The following is a 6,962-nucleotide window of genomic DNA, read 5'->3' on the forward strand; positions in this document are numbered from 1 at the left end:
AGTGGCACAGGGAAACCGCTTCAGACCTTTGTTTGTAGATGATGTAGCAACTTTCCATTTTTTTGGATTGTGTTATGCAAATCAGATTTTATTTTAGGTTGATCATTTCCCCTTGTGTAGCAGCCTTGTTCAGCTCGTATTAATCTTGAAACTAGCAAGTGGTGATAGCATCTTTACCTCTTCCTTTCACTGCTCCTTTCCACTGCTCTTGCTGCTTCCCTGTTCCTCTATTTGCAGCTATTCGGTGCTCCTTCCGGATCACACCCTCCCGTAACTGGTGGTGGTGAGCAGCTGTCACACGGGGGGGGGGGGGGTACCCAGGCCCACACTACAGCTTCTCAAATCGCTAGCAGATGGGCTTCCGGCTCCTGTGTCTGCTGGGCTCCTTCCTGCCTTGACTTACTCCATTTGTGCTTCCGTTCCATCCTTGCATGTTCCAGGAAGCATGTGAGGCATGCTGCCGTGACAGTCAGACCGCCGTGGTCTGAGACGTTGAGGGTGTGCAGGACTTGGAGCGATGCCTGGCACAGAGCAGCAGGCTCTTAACGTCGCTTCATGGCTCTTCTTCCTCCCTTTCCTCTTCTCTCCGTTCTCCCTCGAACTCCATGGAACTTAATTTGCTTCATAATTGTTTATGGGGTGAATGAACACTGAGGAGGAGAATTGTAGTGTAAAGAAAGTATCATAATTATTTCAGACTAAAAGTTGCCACGGAATTGACCCCAATCATAGCCAGCCCCTTGTAAATGTCAGACTAAGACTGTGCTCCTCGGGTTTTCAGTGGCTGATTTTTCTGAAAGAGATCACCAGGTCTTTCTTCCAGGGCACCTCTGGGTGGACTCAAGCCTCCAGCCTGTCCCTTAGCAGCTGAGCACATGAACTGTTTGTGCCATAGTTGTGTTTTAATTTAATCTGTGACCACTGCCTTTACTCTCTAAAGTGAGGGCTATAGTTTGCCCGTTGACAGGATTCATGGTCACTTTGGGCTCTTCCACAGTCCCAGAGAATGGACAAGTTCCATATTCCACCCTGAGTGGCCCGGCTTCACAAGACATTTCCATTCTGGTGTGCGTTTGTATAATTTTTCAGAATTCTTCTGGTTGCTCACTATCACACAGTGCTTTTGTCAGTATGGTTTTTTTTTGCCAGGGTCTTCTCTATGCCTAGAACTCAGATGGCCAGACTTGTTGGGACTCTTTCTGACACAAGAGGAGAGTCTCCATGTCAGGGTTGGAAGCACTTTGCTAGGTTAGCTGCCTGTTCTTCAGTGAGGTGGGGAATGTACGGTATGGCAAAATATGAAATTGGTGAGGTATTATTCTAGTGTTGGAGATAGGCAGTTTCCTCTGTATTCTTTTTGTTGCTCATTTATTCTCACACACAGATTCACCCTTTTGAGTTGCACAGTTTCTAATACATACTTAGAAATGCAGGTACATATTTTAATATACCTTTAGTTGGTTGAGAGGTATAATAATTTTTTGTTGTTAGGTGCCGTCGGGTCTGTTCCACCTCACAGCAGCCCTGCACGCAGCAGAACAAAACGCTGCCCGATTCTGCGCCGGCCTCACAAGTCTTTGCTGTGCTTGAGCCCATTATTGCAGCCACCGTGTCAGTCCATATCGCTGAGGGCCTTCCCCTTTTTCGCTAACCCCCTACTTTACCAAAATAACATTTTCCGAGGAATGTTCCTTTCTGACAACATGACAAACTAGGTGAGAACAAAGTCTGGCCATTCTTGCTTCCAAGGAGCATTCTGGCTGCACTTCTTCCAGGACAGGTTTGTTAGTTCTTCTGCCAGTCCATGGTTTTTTCAGTTGTTGCCAACACCACATTTCAAAACCAACAACTCTTGTTGTTGTTGTTGTTGTTATGTGCCGTCGAGTCGGCCCCGACTCATAGCGAGCCCGACTCATAGCGACCCCTCCTTGGGTTTCCGAGGCGGGATCACTATGGAAGTAGATTGCCTCGTCTTCCTTCCGAGGAGTGGCTGGTGGGTGTGAACCGCCAGCCTTCTGGTTAGCAGTCAAGTGCCTTAGGCACTATGCTACCAGAGCTCCCTCAACTCTTCTTAGGTTGTCCTTATTCATTGTCCAGCTTTTACATTCATATGAGGCTACGGAAAATACCATGGCTTTAGTCAGGCGCACCTTAGTCTTCAAAGGGACATCTTTTCCTCTTCGACACTTTAAAGAGGTCTTTTGCAGCAGATTTTCCCAGTGCAATGCAACATTTGATTTCCTGACTGGTGTTTCCATGGCTGTTGACTGTGAATCCAAGCACTATAAAATCCTTGACAGCTTTGGTCTTTTCACAGTTTATCATGATATTACTTATTAGTCTAGTTGTGAAGATTTTCATTTTCTTTGTGTTGAGGTGTAATCCTTACTGAAGGTTGTAGTCTTTGATATTCATCAGTAAGTGCTTCAGGTCATCTTCATTTTTAGCATGCAAGGTTGTGTCATCTGCATACTGCAGGTTGTTAATGGTTTTTCCTCCAATCCTGATGCCCTACTCTTCTTCACATAGTCCAGCTTCTCAGATTATTTGCTCAACATACAGATTGAATAAATATGGTGAAAGGATACAACCCTGACACTCTCCCTTCCTGATTTTAAACTATGCAGTATCCCCTTGTTCTGTTCAAATGACAGCTTCCTGATCTATGTAAGGGTTCCTCATGAATACCATTAAGTGTTCTGGAATTCCCATTCTTCACGATGTTACTCATAATTTGTTATGACCTGCACAGTTGAATGCTTTTGCATAGTCAGCAAACTACAAGTAAACATCTTTCCGATATTCTTTGCTTTCAGCCAAGATCGATCTAACATCAGCAGTGATACTCCTCGTTCCAGATCCTCTTCTGAATCAAGCTTGCATAGTAATTTTATAGCCCTTATTAATCTGCCAGTTTTCTTTTAGCCCTTATTTAATTTTACAGGTATAACTTTTCAAAGGCTGTCACTGCAGAAATTGTCTAGCAATTGAAGAGATGGCATTTTGTAGCACATTTAGTCATGTGTTAGGAACTTTGTAAGATGGAGTGACAGCAACCCCCGGCTCTCTTGAACATGGGGTTTACAAAAGTACATCTTACTTGCTTTTTTTTTTTGCCAATGGCTAGTCACTGGAGTGTAAAAAAAGAAGTGTCACTCACACTTAACTGTGAATATAGCTATCCAGTGGGGATTCTTATAATAACCTTTAACTAAGCATGTTGACTTTATGCCTAAGGCATTTGAGTGCTAACCAGAAGGCTGGTGGTTCAAACCCACCAGCCACTCCTCGGAAAGAAGATTGGGTGATCTACTTCCGTAGAGATAGTGCTTCGGAAACTCAGGGAGGGGTTGCTATGAGTCCGATTCAACTCGACGGGAGTGAGTGAGTTTGTAGACAAGTTGATGAAGCATTTTGTATAAAGTCTGAGACTTTATCCCCCAGAATGGTAGGTGGTGTTGTGCACTGGTATGGCTGAAACCTTCAGCATCCTTTTGCTCATTTGGAGTCATTAGGTGTCCATGGGCGTTTAGAGCCCACTTGCTACTTTCTCTGAGTGGCCCTATCTTCATGTGGCCAGTTACTTCCCAAAGCTGAACTTGATAGGTTACCTTCCTTCAGAAGCAGACCTTGTTTCCTGTATTAAGTAAAGAAGACTTGGTAAGCACCAGAGGATGTATGCTGTGCCTTTTACAACATGATTGGGAAAGTGTGCGCTGGTTCTTCTCTTGAGGTGGGACATATATAGCAAGCAACTTTACTTCTCTGTAGCCCAGGGTTTATCATCAGGGAAAAATACAACAGCAAAACAAAATACCATCATAATAATATGTGTATAAAAGATAAATGGTAGCTCTTGTTAGGATTAGTTTTCTAAATGTCCTTGCCAAATGCAGTTCATCGAGGTCTGTGGCTGTCAGATTGAACCTCTTTAATGGGCGCTTCCTGCATTGCTGCCTTCCCCTCGAATGCTCCTGGTGATAGCCTAAACATCTGGTAATGATTTATCTCTGAAACTTGTGGATAACCCTCCTTATGACAGCAGCTCTCCTTTTTTTAAAGTCATCACTGATAACATTGCATTTCGGAACTGGGTACTGGTTAGGGGGTTTTGTTGTCAAAGACTTGGGTTCAAATTCCTGCTCTGTCACCCTGGACAGATTAGCCTTCTTAAGCCTCTGTTTCCTCATCTGTAAAATACACATCATAATAGTGTTAATTTCATGGAGTTTTTGTGAGAATCGAGTGAGATAATCCCTGTAAAACCTCTTAGCTTTCTAGTTCATACTAAGCATTTATTAAGTATTGAAAATTGCCACCTTCCTCTTTCCTATAAAATCTTAAATGCTTTCCCTGCCCTGAAGCTGTCTTGTGAAGCGGTCTTTCCTGACGTGTGCTGAATGTGAGATGCTGCGAGTACTAAACAGATGAGCATTTCAGTAGCTACATGTTAATATTTAGGGTGTCTACTTTTAATGGTAAGTGATCCTGGTTTCCCACTTAGGATAATATAGCGTTCTTTACACTGCATTTATTTAACTAAAAATAGTGTGGGTGCATTTAAGAAAAAAAATACTTCATAGAAGTATAGGTAGATGTGGCTGTGATAAAAGTTGTGAAGGTGGGACATGAATTCTGAGCATGGTGGGAGTAAGCTGGGTTCGCGGTCTGAAAACCTGAATTTTCATCTCAGTAGATGCACTTTGGGTTGTGGGAGGCATGTAGTCCTCTCTGGCTGTGTGACTCTGGTCAAGTTAGCTAACCTTTCTCTCTCTCCTTCCCTTCTTCTTTTCCTCCCTCCCTCCTTCTCTCTCTGCCTCCCTTCCTACAAATATTTATTGAAGGCCTACCATATTTCCTTGTCTGAAAACTGAAGATGATATTCCACAGGGTTTTTGGGAAAATATAAAGCAAAGATATTTAAAGCATATACACATACATATATATTGTTGTTGTTATGTGCCGTTGACTCGGACCCAACTCATAGCGACCCCTCCTTGGGTTTCTGAGGTGATATCACTACAGAAGTAGATTGCCCAACCTTCCTTCCGAGGAGTGGCTGGTGGGTTTGAACTGCCAGCTTTCTGGTTAGCAATCAAGTGCCTTAGGCACTACACTACCTGAGCTCCCACATACATACATATGGATAGATATACAGATAGATAGATATCCCATACCAAGCATTATGCCTGGCATGTAGTAAGTGCTCAGTAAACTAGTTCTTGCATTACTTAGGGCTCTTGGTTGCAAGTAACAAAATCCCAACTTTAGCTGGCTTGGGACAAAAGGAATTTCTCGTCCCATGTGCTATTTCCAGCAACATACTCCTCAGGGACAGCTAGAAATAAGGACTCAGGTGCTACAAGGGATCCTTTCCACCTCTTTTCTTTGATGCTTTGTCTCTGTTAATGTCATTTTGTCTGGCCAGCTTCTTCCACACAACTAGAAACAGAACTACTGACTGTCCTGGGTCCACATCTTCCACTGTCATCACTGGAAAGGGGCTGAGGACTGGGATCCTTCCTCCCAAGGTCAGAAATGCTAGGAAGGGCTCTGAGCCTGTCTGGCCACCCATCAGTGTCCAGAGGACAAGAGCCAGTGGAAAATGGCAGCTTCATTTGAACCAGATGTTTAGAGTGACAGGAAAGGTCATGTCCCAAAAGAGAAGGAAAGATAGATTCTTGCTGCCATTACATTTACCCTCCATACCTGCTCCCTTGGGTGGCCTTTAGAGAAGCACATAACAGATGTGAGAGCACTCAAAAATGTTTATATTTTGTGTATGCAAGTTTATTATTGTTACTGTGATTGTCCGTGCCTCTGAATCTTGACACACCATCCAGGGACCTCAGACCTGTGGGGAAGCAGAGGGGTCCCCAATGTGATTTGGAGAAGTTAGTTAGCATGGTTTGTATATATGTTGATGCACCCTCTGTTAGCACAACTTTTGTTTCTCCTTTTTAAACTTGTTTTTGAAGTGTAATACTCATATAGAAAAGAGCATACACCCTTGACTGTACAGCATGATGAGTTCTCACAAACTGACCTCAGTTGTGTAACTAGCACCTGGATTAAGAATAAACAGAGGCAGCCCTGTAGAAGCCCCCTCTTTGTATGACAAGTAGATTGAAGTACAAGATACTGATTCATCATCTAAGAAATCATTTATATATTTACTCTATCCAGCCTAATTAATTTTGAATATGTAAGTGTCGACATACATTTGACTAAGTATAATTTAAATGTAGAACTAATGCAGATCTCAGACACATAGCTTAGCTTATGAAGAATTTTATAGAATCATAAAGTTATATGGAAAAATTAGTCTGTTGTCATAGGATTGGGTTTCACAGAGTTTGTTCTTACACCAACCAAAAAAACCAAACTCACTGCCATTGAGTCGGATCTGACTCACAAAAATAAAACCCTGTCCCAGAGTCCTTTGAACAGAGAATCAAAAATAACTAATAACAACTGACCATTAATACACAAGATGACATAACCCAGAAACCAGAGCTATGGATATATCCAAAGTAAAATGAGCTTACAAGATTGTAAACAGGGAACCAGAGACATCAATTTGCAAGTGAGGACAACTATAAACAAAAAGAAGGAAAAGACTGTGTAGTTACAGAACTTCTAAATGGTGAGGAAGTTAAGAGAGTTGCAAGATAGAATGGACTGCTCTAAACTCGGGGAGAAAATTATAAATCATAGGGTAACCTCAAAGAAAAATGATAAACCTTCATATCACAGTGAAAAAGAGGACAAGCACAACTATTTAGCAAATACTAAAACAACAGCAACAAAGAAAATGATAACAGGATTCATAAACATAATGAGCCCAGCACAGAAAAGAATATAGAACAAAGAAACCAGGGACACGATGAAAAAACATATACCAAAATGACAGCAACCAATTCATACTTGTCAATAATTACACTGAAGGTTAATGGATTAAA

The 6,962-nt window shown here is 42.3% G+C and overlaps 1 protein-coding gene across 1 annotated transcript in view; it reads left to right on the plus strand.

Moving 5' to 3' along the window:
* ASAP1 (ArfGAP with SH3 domain, ankyrin repeat and PH domain 1) overlaps positions 1-6,962 on the plus strand; it is a 311,506-nt gene that overhangs the window by 127,975 nt on the left and 176,569 nt on the right. The gene's annotated exons all lie outside the window — the stretch shown is intronic.

Source organism: Orycteropus afer, unplaced genomic scaffold (assembly GCF_000298275.1).
Source record: "Orycteropus afer afer isolate SDZICR_OR568_19922 unplaced genomic scaffold, OryAfe1.0 scaffold00069, whole genome shotgun sequence".
Lineage (NCBI taxonomy): Eukaryota > Metazoa > Chordata > Mammalia > Tubulidentata > Orycteropodidae > Orycteropus > Orycteropus afer.